The following is a 15,137-nucleotide window of genomic DNA, read 5'->3' as shown; positions in this document are numbered from 1 at the left end:
ACTAGGAGAACCAAAAGCGTACTTTACCGCAGCAGAGCCGAAAAAATAAATAAATATTGGAACAAAGGATGAACCAAAGATATTAAAAATTGGAACAAAGATGGGCAAAGAAGAAGAAGAGCGAACAATCAACATCGTACGCGAATACAAAGACATTTTCGCATGGAGCATGAAAGAAATGTCAGGAATAGATCCTTTTGTCGCATGCCACAAATTGTAAATCAACAAGAACGCACGACCATTCAATCAAAGGATAAGGAAGATAGCAACCACATATCATCCTCAAATAGAAGCAGAGCTACAGAAGATGCTTGAGGAAGGAATAACAAGGCCAGCAAAATACCCAAATTGGATAGCAAATATGGTGGTGGTACCAAAGAAAAATAATGGAATAAGGATTTGCATCGACTTTAGTGACTTAAACAAGGTATGTCCAAAGGAAAGCTTTCCATTACCATACATACCACAAATGGTTGAAGCAGCATCAGGAAATGATAGTCTCTCACTAATGGACGGATATAAAGGCTACAATCAAATTCCTTTGGATGAGGAAGACAAAGAACGTACATACTGCTTTTTTCGCGCCCATAGGATTATATTGTTATACAAAAATGCCTTTCGGTCTGAAAAATGCAGGAGCGACATATCAAAGAATGGTAGAGCAAATGTTTACAAAATGGATACATACAACATTGGATGTCTTTGTCGATGATATGTTGGTGAAGAGTAGGAAGATCATGTTGACAACTTGAGAGAAATCTTTGAGCAGATACGACAATTCAACATCAAGATAAACCCCAGAAAAGTGCATTTTCAGAGTTGCGTCAGGAAAATTCTTAGGTTATATTGTATCCAAGGAGGGAATAGAAGTCGACCCAGAAAAGGTACAAGCGGTTCGTGACATGCCATCACCCGCGACTGTGAAAGATATACATAAATTGAATGGAATGTTAGCTTCATTGGGGCGGTTTATTTCGCGTTCATCAGACAAGTGCAAACACTTCTTCAACATCTTGGAGAAGGGGACCAAGTTCGAATGGACGGAAGAATGCGACAAAGCACTGCAAAATATAAAGAATTACCTAATGAATTTATCTATTTTGCAGAAAGCAGTGCCAGGAGAATAATTGTTAATATATTTGGCATCAACATCGCACGCATTAATTACTGTCTTGCTACGTTTGGATCAAGGAGTAGAAAATCCAATATACTACATAAGTAAAACATACAATGCCACAGAGAAAAATTACTCAAAGATTGAAAAGCTAATTCTCGCACGTCTATGCAACACAGAAACTCGGTATTTATTTTCAAGCCCACAAGATTAAGGTATTGACAAAAGTACCAATTGAGTCTGTGATGAAAAATTCAAAAAGATCAGGAAGAATCGAAAGATGGAATGCACAAGTAGGGGACTTTGATATCAAGTATGAAATATTATCTTCACCAAAATCGCAAGTCATCGCAGATTTCTTGGCAGAATTTCCATTGGAAGAGGATGAACATGTTGAAGAAATGATGGATGTGGATGAAGAACATGGGAATCCTAAAGATTTATTGACAGATCATAATTCAAATAGATGGGAGATACTGGTGGATGGATCATCAAATGGAGAAGGAAATGGAATTGGAATAGTTTTTATTTCACCAACAGGGGCAAGAATGACTTACTCATTCAGATAGAAAGAACATATAGCACAAATGAGCCATCTTAACAGAAATACAAGAAGCTAGTCACAGAGTTAGTAGCACAAATTCCAAAAATAAGTTGGAGGCACATATGCAGGAAAGACAATCGATTCGCGGACGAACTGGCTTTAATTTCCTTCTATGCTAGTGGATCCAACTGCAAGGTATATAAAGATACAGATGCTTTTTTCGCCTTCAGTTAAGAGGGAAGAGGAAGAATACGCAGACGTAATGATAGTAGAAAACACAGCAAAAGAGCAAGCGAACAAATACGCAGATTGGAGAACCCAACTTCATTTATACTTAAAGAAGGTAGCTAGAAGTCCCAAGAAATAGGTTGGAGGCACACAAGTTAAAGAGTATAGCGACAAATTATGAACTAAGAGATGGTGTATTATATCGAAAATCATTCCTTGGACCATACCTAAGATGCTTAACACGAAAAGAGGGAATGGAAATATTGAAGGTATTACACTACCGAGATGCTGGGAATAATAGTTGAGGAAGGTCTTTAGCATACAGAACAAAGATACAAGGTATTACTTTCCCTATATGCATGAGGATGCAAAATAAGTATCGAGGCGGTGCGAAGAATTCCAGCGTCACGGAAAAAAGATACATGCACCTGGAGCGATGCTAAACTCATCAACAAGTGTGTGGCCATTTGGAAAATGGGGCTTAGACATTGTAGGTCAATTTATACCAGGAACAGGGCAAAGGAGATACCTAATAGTAGCAACAAATTACTTTACAAAATGGGCAGAGGTGAAAGCAGTACAACATATTCGGGATAAAGATGTGTTCACATTCATATTTAAGAATATCATATGCAAATTTGGCATTCCCGTGCAATTAGTATCTGATAATGAAAAACAGTTCGAGGGCGAAAACATATAAATGTTGCTTAACACATTCAAAATTCAAAGCGAAAAATCTACTCCTTTATATCCACATAGTAATGGACAAGTAGATGCAACTAACAAGACAATTACAGATATACTGAAGAAGAAGTTGGAAGGATACAACAAAGGGTGGTGCGAACAAGTGCATAATGAAGTATGGGCATACATAAGAAAGAGAAGCTACATGAATCGCATCTTTTTTTTGAAATATGGAGTAGAAGCGGTATTTGCAACTGAGGTCTTCATTCCTACAACTAAGAAAGAAGCATGGGAAAAGAATTTGAGTGCGGACTTAATTTTAACAAAACTTGATGATCAAGAAGAAAATAGAGAAATTGCTCTACAACATATGGAAAATTACCACAAAAGGATTGCTCGAGAATATAACAAGCGCGTCAAAGAAAGATAATTTCAACCAGGAGAGCTAGTGTTGAGAGAGATACCGCCTTATCAGAGAGGAGGAGATGGAAAGCTGGAGAAAAGATGGGATGGACCATACATAATAAAGAGGTTAGTTGGAAATGGGACATACAAGTTGATGGATCCTGAGGGAAGAAACATGGGTCGCAAGCTTGAGCATCCATGGAACAGATTATATTTTAAGAAATACTATCCATAAGTCATGTGGTAGTCATCGCACACATGGAGAAGGCAATCCCATGCACCTGAAAGTGAAGTATATGCACATGAAGATGCAAATTTTTCCACAAGGATGTAATATTCAAGCATATGAATAAAAATAAAGACTTTGATCTTTTATACATGTTAGAGCATTGCTCGGTCGAACTCGCATGCGTTGCTATCTCAAGCATGTTTATCAATGTTAGTGATCAAAACTATAAGTCTTGATTTATAGTATACTATAGCTAAGGTCTCGGACTAGGATAGAAAGTGTAGTTGAGCTCAAGAACTCCATGGAAATCATCATACAAGATGAAGGACTGCTCAAGGAACCGGTGGATCTTCATCGACTAAAAGGTATGTGGAGACTTGAACTTATCTATCACGCAAAAGTCTATTTATCTCCTATCTTGAGACAAAAGTCGTTTTTCTATATAGACTTAGATTATACACATTTGCTATTTCGAGCCGAGTTTATCTCGCCTATTTATTTCTAGAAATATGTGTTGGTAAGCTTTCGCTTTAGCCAAGTTCATCTTCACCTAGTGACGAAAGTCATGACAAGTTTCAATCACTTTGAAAATTGCTTACTTTGACGAAAAATAGTTTGTGAATAACAATTATAGAATATCAACGTCCTCTAAGAATGTTTGAATGATTTAAATGAGAGTTTAGATTATATAACCATTGGAGGATATAAGCATTGTTGTGGAAACACATATATGTATAAGTCCTTATTCCTTGAACCGAAGATTGCGAACTTTGTTGATCAAGAGAACCGACATGGTGGCGTGAGCCAAGTCCGCGAACTTGAGTAGGTTATATCTAAAAATGATGTTTGTGAACTTATTTTTATATAAACTAAGGAATGCAAATTGCAAACCGTGGCTATATAGTTCATGAACCGATTCGATTGAATCAAATCATTTTTGCTTCAATTGTGTATTGTGTAGTTACATAAGATTTCCTTGCAATTGAACAAATCTTTAACTAGTTCATTTGAGTCACTTGAACTAGTTATGGTGAAGAAGAATATGGTTGATATGAAAGTGATCATATGGCTAACCATTTGGTTGACTATTGTTGAACCAACAAATGTACAAGTTTGTGTACGGATACACAAGCATGTAAACGTGCATTTAATTTATGTGTAACAAGCTAGTTTTCGTTCTAACGGTTGAAAGATATTAGCTTGAATCTAATCAGGTTTTCATATAACGGTAAATAATGAATGCTTTGTTACCAAGCTAACATTGATTGCAAACCCTGATTTGAAAGACTATATAAGGGAGAACTCTAGCAACTGGGAAACCTAATCCCCACACCTTCTGTGTGATACTAGTTGTGCTAAGATAGAGTCGAATCTCCTTTAACCTTTGGTTTCTTCTTCTAAACCAGGTTAATGACTTCAAGACTTCATTGGGATTGTGAAGCCAGACCGATACTAGTTTCTCATAGTTGTGTGATCTGATCTTCCTGTTTCTATCATAAGAGTACAATTATAATAATTGGCTTGAGATTGATATCTCCGATAGGCAAGATATAAAAGAAATCATAAACACTTCGTCTCATCGTTTGTGATTCCACAATATCTTTTTTCGCTGCGTCGATTAAGATTATTGTGAGGTGATTGATAATATTAGGCTGTTCTTCGGGAATATAAGTCCGGTTTATCCATTGGTTCCTGTTCACTTTGATTTATGAAAAGACGGAACAAAACTCGTAGGTATATTCGTGGGAGACGAATTTATCTATAACCGTAGACTTTTCTGTGTGATACAAATTTGTTTATTAAAGTCTTCGACTTTGGGTCGTAGCAACTCTTAGTTGTGGGTGAGATCAGCTAAGGGAATCAAGTGCGTAGTATCTTGCTGGGATCAGAGACGTAGGAGCATAATTGTACCTTGGATCAGTGTGATATTGATTGAGGTTCAACTACAGTCCAGACCGAAGTTAATTTGGAGTAGGAAAGTGTTTGTAGCGGCTTAATACAGTGTGTCTTCAATCTGGACTAAGTCCCGGGGTTTTTCTGCATTTACGGTTTCCTCGTTAATAAAATTCTGGTGTCTGTGTTATTTCTTTTCCGCATTATATTTTGTAATATAACTGAAATATCAAAGGTTGTGCGTTGTTCACTCAATAAGAATATCCGACCGTTTGGTTGTTGATTTAAATTGATTGACACTTGGATATTGTTCTTTGGTACCATCCAATTTATCTCTCTAGTATTTGATAAAGACTCGGAGATCTCTGTTTGCTTGAGTATATACCAAATCGAGAGATTGAGATATATACTCTTTGATATACTTTTTATCTAGATTGAGTCTGACTGTCTAGTTGATTCTCTAGAAAGTATATTGGAGTTTTTCCATACATATTTCTAAGCGAAATATTGGTGTGGTTGTTGTGCCCCCGCTTTTTCAATACATAACCCATATCTTAATAAAAAGGAAAAAATGAGACCTTAAAATAAGACCTTAATAGAATGCAACAGAAGTAAAGAATCTAACTAGGGAGGCTAGGCATCCAATTGTGGCGTGCACCCTAGTTCGCATACAACAAGAGGCAATAATAAGTCCTAACGCGCGTCACTATTGGGGAAAACCTAGTTAGCATGACTTAGGGGAAATCTACACCGACCTTGAAACCTGAGTCATGGAGATTTGGGGTGAAATGAAAGCCCATCCAGGAGATGCGCCTAAATCGAAAGATTAAGGTGACAAGGTCTCTCCTAAGGACTGCAGAAACTCGATCAGCGCGCCGGGGTACACGGTTGAGTCAAGAGTGCCTGGGGCGTTTGGAGCGTACGTGGCCGCTCTTGACAAGTATTGACTATGATGCACTCGGTCCAAAGAAACCCCACTTAGGGTGCGGTCTTGTAACCACAAGCCATATCGGCGGAGGGATAAGAGGCCGCGAAAACAACTGTTTGTTGCATCACTGGATGGGAAGAGCCCACCCCAACCCGGTAGGGGTAAGCTCCTTTGAAGGGGCAACCAGGGGGAATATAAGGACGGTACCCTCAATTAGGGAGCTGAATTGTGTCAAAAGACGCAAATATCATGAGGCTTTTTACTCACGGGGGTCCTAAGGCTTGTCGTATTTGCGCGTCAATAAAACCTGCAGAGGCAATAATACAAGAAGATGATAAGGCGAGATCAATGGGTCATTACATGAAAATGTAAGGACTGCCTGCGATTTCGTCTTGGCACAGAAGCAAAAATCACATATTAGGCTAAATAAGACCTTTACTTAGGAAGGACCAATAAGACCTCAAGATAAAAATATAATTCGCACTAACATTGTTTTGTCAGGAGATATTGAAAGGGAAAATGCCGCACAGACTTACCCACAAAATGAAAAGTCGAGGAATATTTCTTGCAAGGAAAATAATAAGAGGCAAGTATGGGAATTTAAACAAAAGAGATATTATCTTCCTTGCTAAGAAACGAGTAGCAGAAATAAGAGTGTGCTTCAAAAATACATTTGCAAAACCTCATAATCAAACACAAAAGACCAAGGAAGGGGAAAATCTAAGCATCATTAGAAGGTGCATCTTGGATAATCGCAGAAGATTCAGCGTCAACTTCGCTGCCGAGATTGATATCAGAACTTGGATATTTGGAGAGACCATCACCAGACTCGTCCTTTTCAGGCTGATTTTCTTGAAGGGGCACTTCAGGATCTTCCTCATAATCGCTTACATATTCATAATCAATGTCAGGCTCAGGAAGCTTCTCGTCTTCGCTTATGTCAAGAGGCGCTACGTTTACTAAAGGAAGTGAGTTGTCTAGGAGAATTTTGTTTACAAAAGCTTGAGCCTTAACATGAGCTTCACGAGCGACACCTTTCTCAGCATTCCTGACGCCAACCTCCATGAAGATCTCAAGATATGAACATCTCCTATTCGCTCGGTCTCGAGAGGAGGTAAGTGCAACTGAGAGTTTCGCACGTTCTTTACGGACTATGGACAGATCAGACCTCAACTGAGAGACTGTGGACTGGTGCAATTTATCAGATTCTACAAAAGAATAAAAATAGAATTATAACCAGAGCGAAATTTTCGCAGCATCAAGATATAAGTAATCAAAAAAGACAGGTAAATTGAGGCAGTCAGCTCCGTGTGACTACCTTCCCTCTAAGAAAGGAGATATTGAGCTAAAGAGAAACCAGTATTCTTCATATTATACATAGCCTTATCAAAATCATCACCAACCAAACCCTTAAGACGGTATCGAATCTTCTTTTCATCCGAAGAAATGGAGGCCTTTTCTTTCATAAGGGTATCATGAGACTATTTTAGTTACGTGTGTTGCTCTCGAAGTTGGTTCATCTTCACAGTCAAGTTTATCTTACTCTGAATAATCCTTTCATTCTGAATGGTTAATTCCCTCGTCGATTCATCATGTTGATTCTTGAATGTGCGAAGAGATTCCTCTTGGTCATCACAAATCTTTTGGAGAATGAGATATTGACGCGTAAACATCGCTTGTTTCTTTAAGAAAGACCGCTTTTCTTTGAACAAAACCTGATTCTCATTTGATAAAGTTTGATGTCTTAAATCAACACTATATTATAATCCAGATAGATGGGAAACTTGAGAACCAAGCAGCTCATTTTGACTAGCTAAACAAAGATTTTCATTTTTTATATTTTCAATCTGATCAAGCGAGTATGAATGATCATTGTTTGATTGATCTACGTGGTGCTGCAATTTCTCATTATCCAAGCGAGCATCTTCAACGGAAAAAGAAATGACCTTAGAAAAAGAAGGAGCGGATGCAGAAGAGGCGATGTTTTCCACAGGTGCGGCAATAGCAATATTCTCCACAGATACGGGGATATTCGCAAATAAAGAAACATTTATAAAGGTAGAAACGCTCTGATCCACCGTAGGTGCGGTCGTAGTCGCAGAAGCGGAGATTTCCTTTACCGCATGGTCAATTAGGGCATCATCTTTAGGAGCGAAAATTTCCTTTGGAGAAGTAGAAACATTCCAAGGAGTTGAGGCAATCAAGTCTTGTATGGGAGCATCAACATTGACGTGAGGATAAGTATCAATCTCCTTTTCTTTACAATACAAATCGGGAATGACAAGACTAGTGTTGAGCAATGGGGTTTTGCGAACCTTTTTGATCTTTATCTTTTTCCCACCATCAATCTCACATTCAGAATCATGTGAAGAACAACGTAGATAAGAAATAGAGGCAACAATATTGTTCTACAAAAAAGACAGTATTTCGTACTCCTTTGTTGTGCAAAGGCTTCCTCTTGAGAGATTCCTTGTCTTTCAAGCTCGAAAAAATTCTAGGATTAGAAATCGTAATCTCGGTGTTACCAGAGGAAGAACTTTTGCTGCAAAAACAACCAGTATGGGAATTAGAAGAACAACAATGAAGAAAGGGGAAAAAAAAAGAAAAACAATGGTGATAAGATATACTAACTTGGGGAGAGAATCCATAACAACATCAGCAAAATGAAAATTAAGATTCCGAGAGGATAAAGAAAATCAAAATTTTGCAGGAAATGAAGAAGGAGAGGAACTGCAGAAGATTTACAGAGACGAGCAGGGAAGAAGAAGCAGAAAAAAGATTATCTCTCCTCAACCCAGTTAATAAATAGGTGAAAAGTTGACCGGTTAAACTCGGACGTGCCAGTAAAAGGGGAAGGAAGTCAACACGTGTAGAAGGTTAAACTGAAATCACGGAAGTGTGTCGGCAGATAAGAATACGAAAAGGTGAACAGGTGCGGCAGAATAAATTGGAAATTATCATACCGCTCTCTTTATCAAAAGAACGATATGAGAAGAGGAAAAATGTGGATACAAAATACCGCACACCAAATAAGCATGCAAAATAATGATCATTAAGACAGAGCGAAGACAACCGCATGAAGCTTATCCAGAATGACGTAAGCTTAATCACGAGTAAAGTGTGAAGAGTCGTGCGTCAAGGATAAAGTCCACGCGACATTGACGCACGTCAGATCCGAAATTAGGGGCTTTATTAGCTGTCATCCACTATGTAAACTCCTATATAAGGAGCCGAGCGACCTTGTATTGAGAGAGATCTTTTGGAGAGCTTAGACAAGATATTTAGGAGAGAGAAAGATTATTTGGAGAGCAAGTTAGGGTTTCTTCATCACTTTGTATCCAATTTGAAGATCTTAATGAATGTTCTTGTGATTCTCATGGAGATTACTTAGATTGTTCTATACATTTTATCAAGGGTGTGGTTGTGAGATTTCTCACAACTACAATGGAAAATAGCTTGTTCTCTCACAATTGGCAGGTCTCCAAGATCCCTATATCTCCAGTTATACAGCTTGGATATTTGGCCTGGCTCTACCTTGTGCGTTAAGCTCAATATACGGTACACCTAGACGAACAAATCTTGTAAACAAGTTCTGGTCCATGTGGCTGAATTTCTGGAAAGCCACATTCTTCACAACTGGAAGGAACTGGTGGTGATCACCAATCAATATGCAGCGTTTGAGACGTGCACACTGTTTGAAGATGACGGAAATATCCCTTAGCTGCACGCATGTCTTTTTCGAAGGACTGTCCTGAGAAGACTGGTTGAACTGTGTTGGAGAAGTACATACCTGGCTGTATACTAGAGATGATGGCTTCAACTTGACTGGAAGTAAATCTAACAGAGTTTTTCCTACGCTGATCTTGAGGATATGGAGCCGGATCAGGGGGAACATATGCCTCAACAATTAGCTTTTCAAGCTCGGAGCATGCCTAGACCATATGCACATCATTCTCTGCATCTGATTTTCTATTCCCTGGAAGTGCAGGAGTACTGCATTTCAGGGACTCCGGAAACTTCAACCTGAACGGCGGTTCTGGATGTGAAACCTCCTTGCCATCTGGACCTGTAAAGCAAACCTGGTAATCTGGAAAACTACTTGTCAAATGATCAGCATCAAGAAACGTGTCTTTGAAGTCTACTGCATCAAGAAGGTCAGGCATATTTTTAAATTGTGCTGCAGAAGGGTCCCCGTAGCCCAGAAATATCTTGTGCAACCAGTCGGGGACAGTACAAGATTCATTCATTAGATCTCTTATAGCTTCCAGAACTGCTTTGAAGTTATTTTCTTTGGGCTTCCTCCTCAACAATATATTAAATGTCCCATAGACATCTGGTGCACCTTTCTCCGATATGGAGTTCACATCCATATGGTACTGGGCTGTATCCAAGGCAACAGTAAGAGTCCGCGATTCACCTTTAGGAGGCTTCCATTCATCTCTTTTGATTTTCCCAGTGAAATCATTCATCAGACTTCCCTCCTCATCGCGAATAACTTCACAGCTTCGTACTAACTGGATCCCAAGCCTCTCTGGCACAGTTGATTTTGCAGCTTCCTCTGAACTGAGAGGATCAAATGAAGGACGGATGGAGAGCAGAAACAACACATCATGCTCCTTAAGAGAATTCCATTCAGACCTAATCTGTGCTGTATAACTGGAAATGCTGAATGTAACATCTTCCGTTACAGAGGCTGGCTTGACCTCTCCTATATTGGGTTTTTTAACCTCTTTAATCTTAAATTCCTTGATCGGCACTCCCATCCTTGACCAACCTCGAAAAGAAGTTTCAACCTCAACATTTATGTATGGAAGAAGACGTGGGATTGCCTCCTGAATGTCTTCTCGAATTTCATATGTTGATTCAAGACGGAAAAGATGGAAGTTTCTCAGAAGATAATCATGAAATGTCAGAAACTGAAGATTTAACTTTGGGAGTGCCAGGCACCCTTCCCCAGAGTAATTAGCACTTGGAATAAGGCTTTCATCCCACATTATCTGTTCATCTGGGTATAATGGAAGTGCATTTATGGCCTCCTTTTGAGACTGGCGTTTCTCAAAAAAGGAGACCATGACTTCAAGAAGGAAATCAACCCTCTGAGCCCAGGGATCTTTACAAGACACTAATTCGAGCTTATTGCAAACCAGGTCTTATAGCTCCCCGGGAGAAAGCACGGATAATATCTTAACCAGATCAGCACGGTTTTCAATTAAACCAACATTAGCCAATGCAAGTTCTTTCAACTTGGGAACTGTCTGGAACATGATAACTGGAAAGCTTGTATGCTAGAATAGTGAGCAAGAAGTACATCGTCATCAGACAGCTGAGTCTCAGTATGATCATTAATCTCAAACCTTTCGTAAAACTGTAGCATGTCAACCAACTGTGCGAAAAGCCTTCCCTTTGGGTGGTTATAAAGAGCACTTAAATGACATTTGGGGATAACAGCAACATCAGCAACAACAGCCCTCAAATACCTCCTTGTGGTCAGTTGGCTTAACAAATCAATCAGAAACTCGATGAACCTCTCACAGTACAACACACAGCCAATGTCAACTTGCTGATCCGACTGCTTCTGGGGGAAAACCTGAGAATCGAGTATCTCCAAAAATTCCTGAATCAAATTCCTCACAAATCTTACTTCAAGCTTGGATTCTTTCTTTTTCATCCTTTCCAATTTCTTCAGTAATTCAGGATTGTGGAACATCTCCATCTTTAACCGGCCCAATGACAAGCAATTCCATACCGGCAGACCAGCTAGCTTCAATATTGTACGACTGACAGTATCATCTTCCAAACTCTGGAAGACATTTATCATGAAAATCAAATAGTTGGTCTTCTCCGCTATATTTAAAGCCCTTCCCTGTTCTTTAAGCCGGAGAACTCTTCTTAAAAACGATGTAAACAAATCTTTCTTATCACACAAACACACCCAAGCAGCTACATTCTCTCTAAATTTTTCATTAATCATAAGCATCATCGACATAACATGCTCAAAGCTAGCAGTCTCATGATCAAAATTAGGCCAGAGATAGTTTTCTAAGTACTCTGAAACCTCTAAAATCATAACTCTATGTAAGGAAACAGTCTTATGATCACCTTCTTTCGCCAAAAGCTCAGACTCATAAATCTGCTTCACCAAATCAGGATCAAAAGGTTTGTTCAACTCCGCACTAGTTTTCGACCAATTGCCAGATGCTAACTTCGTTGAATCATCTCTTTGGATGTCGCCTAGGGTAATCCAATCTGAAACAATTGATTCAGAAACTCGCTGCCGTTTGAAAGGGTATGAGTTTGTATCATTTCCATGAATTTTAGGCATTATGAGAATAGGGTAATTTAAGATGTAATTGTGATTCTTCTACCTCTGTTGAATGGGCTGTGTAAAAGAGGTCTTGGATTAGAACTGGCTTAGGGTTTCAGTAGATTATCTTGTGATTAATGGAAATAAAGAGAGACGAAGACTTTATGTGCTGAGTGAGAGATAGAAAAGTAAAGGACAAGACCGGCATGGATTGTTTATATACAACTCCCGTACCGACCAGAGCTGGCAAACGGGCGGGCCAGGCTGGCTTGTTACGAACCCGCGGCTTACGGGTTAGAACGGGCTCAAGCTTGCGGGTTGTTTTCTTCACGGGTGGTCATTTCTTCAACCCGCACCCGTAGCGGATTAACCCGTAAATTAAATGTTAAAAATTAAAACTTCGTTAATATAATTTTATGACATAATTCCCAAATTAATCAAAGGGGTTTAGCTGAAAATCAATTACATTTATGACTTAAACTCAAAATTATGAAATCAGCTCGATGCTTTCTCAAATCCAATCACAGACAGCATCCTTCTTGTTCCGTTAACAACTTGGCATCATTTCTATTGAATTATCAATTAAACCCACTTTTGGTCCCATCGAAATCCATCTTTGTGCGATCAACAGAACCAAGAGTTCATGATGACCAGTTATACCTTATTCAATCCCCACCAGCAAGACAAACCCATTCCAGGTACTTGTAACATCACCACTACCTTCCATTCAATCATCCAGAACAACCAACCTCATGTCTTGTTGTTGCCAAATAGAAATGCCCAGACCATTAAACAACTCCCAATTAATTTCCATCGTTGTTGACTTAAAAATCCCATCTCAGGCAACAATTTCATCTCCCTCTACGCCTGAAATACTGCACATAAATCCAACACACAAAATGCATTTGTATAATACACTCATCTACACTTCCTTGCAACCATGATAACACTTCATTTATGCCCTATTTAAGACCATACGAGATCCCAAATCCATTTTTCTGTTGCAAATAAATAGAGAGACCACCACTGTCACTAACATATCAGATATCTAATTCTTCCATCGCAAAAAATTAACCCATCTCGAACCTGACGCCGCCGATGTTGCTTCTCAATTGAGAAATATCAATCAAATCGAACCTGACTCCAAGACGATAATGATTTAAAAAATCTTCACTGTCTTCTTCTCTACCAACACATAGAAAACTCTAACTTCTTTCCTTTTCAATTCACAACTTCTTCATCTTTTTTACTTAATTAACTTTAATAACACCATTACTAACACCAATTGAACCTTTCCCCTCAACATTGGGTCTCAATCTCTCTTTACCATCTCTAATTCTCCACCAGTCGAAGAACGCAGAAGAAGGGAAGGAGCAGAAGAAGAAAAGAGAGAGAGAAAAAAAAAGGTGTCTCTTCATTTAGTTTTAGGGTTTCACCTTTTATACATTAAACGTATGGATGTGATTAACCCTACGGACAGGATTATATATAAATTATTAATTAGTTACTGTTGACAGGCTTACGGGTTGTACCCGCGGTTTCACAGGCCGGGGCGAGTTAACCCGTTTACTCACAAGCCGACAATTCTTCAACTCTAATCCGGCTTGTTTAGACACCAGCCGAGCCGGGTGCGGGTTTTTTACGGGCCGGGCCGGGCCGGGCAAACCCGCGGGTTTTGGCTTGTTTGGCAGCTCTAGTACCGACTCACGACTTATTTTTAGTTTTGGGTGAAATACAGATTTAGGCCTCTTTTTTTTGAGGGTTACAATTTTAGGCCTCTTTTTTTTTCGCATAACAAAACTAGGCCAGTTTTGACCAAAATGGCTAACAGTGGTTATCCACCTTTTTGCCACCGTTAGTTTGTGGCAAAAATACTTATGAGCCCTTGGAATCATTCAACAAGTCGAGTTGCATTTTAACTCGCCGACTTTGCACAATAACTCAGATTGGGTATACACGTGTACTAGTACACATCATCAATCTAGCCACGTCTCAGTAAAAAATGGACCCCACATCAAACCCGACAGTAGCACTATCTGACTTTATAATGGATTTACAAATTCAAGTTAACAGTGCGCGACTGCCAAAAAATGAAACATGACTGCCAATAAAAGAAACACGAAGACAAATGAACTTAAAAAACTTAGTATCACCTGGTTCTTATTTCGGTCAAGATCAAAACCTTTCCATCCATATACATATCGATAGCAACTTCAACTTCAACCTTTTTGGCACCGCTAGTTCTGTTCCAAGCCAACATCACTGCTAACACCTTCTCCTGCAATTCCATCTCAGACTCATAGCACCATTTGTTCTCCCAGCTACACCTAGCAATACCACCTGCTACTACTTGTTCACTGCAGCACTTCAACTGCTTCAGTTCTTTCGACCATCCCAGCATGATAATCTTTGTCTTCCTACTCAATTCAATAACACAAGACAACTATTCTCCACAGACTTTCCTGTAACAACAAAAGCCAATTCTTGCTTGTTCCGTTTTCTTAGATCTGACATTCTCTGCCACAACACACAAACCCATTTATCACCAGTTGTGACTTCTCTGTAGCACAACTCCAACATCAACCAGCCTTTTAATATCAATTCCTGCAGCTGCAACATGCCTGCAATTTCAGCTGAAATCAGTGATGCACACAGCAGGAACTCCTGCAGCACGGCATCAACAACTCCACCTGTTCATCCCTTCATCCATCAAACTTACCCACCAGTTCACTATAAACTGCACTCATTCAATTAACACAGTACCTCACCCACTCAGCAGTTGCACAAGTGCCTCCAGCTCCTCTGTAA

At 39.3% G+C, this 15,137-nt stretch overlaps 1 pseudogene; it reads right to left on the bottom strand.

Annotated features, from left to right (window-relative positions):
• Positions 1-12,347, bottom strand: part of LOC113316276 — a 39,351-nt pseudogene extending 27,004 nt beyond the window's left edge.
• Between the last annotated feature and the right edge of the window lie 2,790 nt (positions 12,348-15,137).

The sequence above is a fragment of the Papaver somniferum genome, chromosome 10 (assembly GCF_003573695.1).
Source record: "Papaver somniferum cultivar HN1 chromosome 10, ASM357369v1, whole genome shotgun sequence".
Lineage (NCBI taxonomy): Eukaryota > Viridiplantae > Streptophyta > Magnoliopsida > Ranunculales > Papaveraceae > Papaver > Papaver somniferum.
The sequence above is the reverse complement of the archived record's forward strand: the minus strand, read 5'-3'. Positions and strand labels throughout refer to the sequence as shown.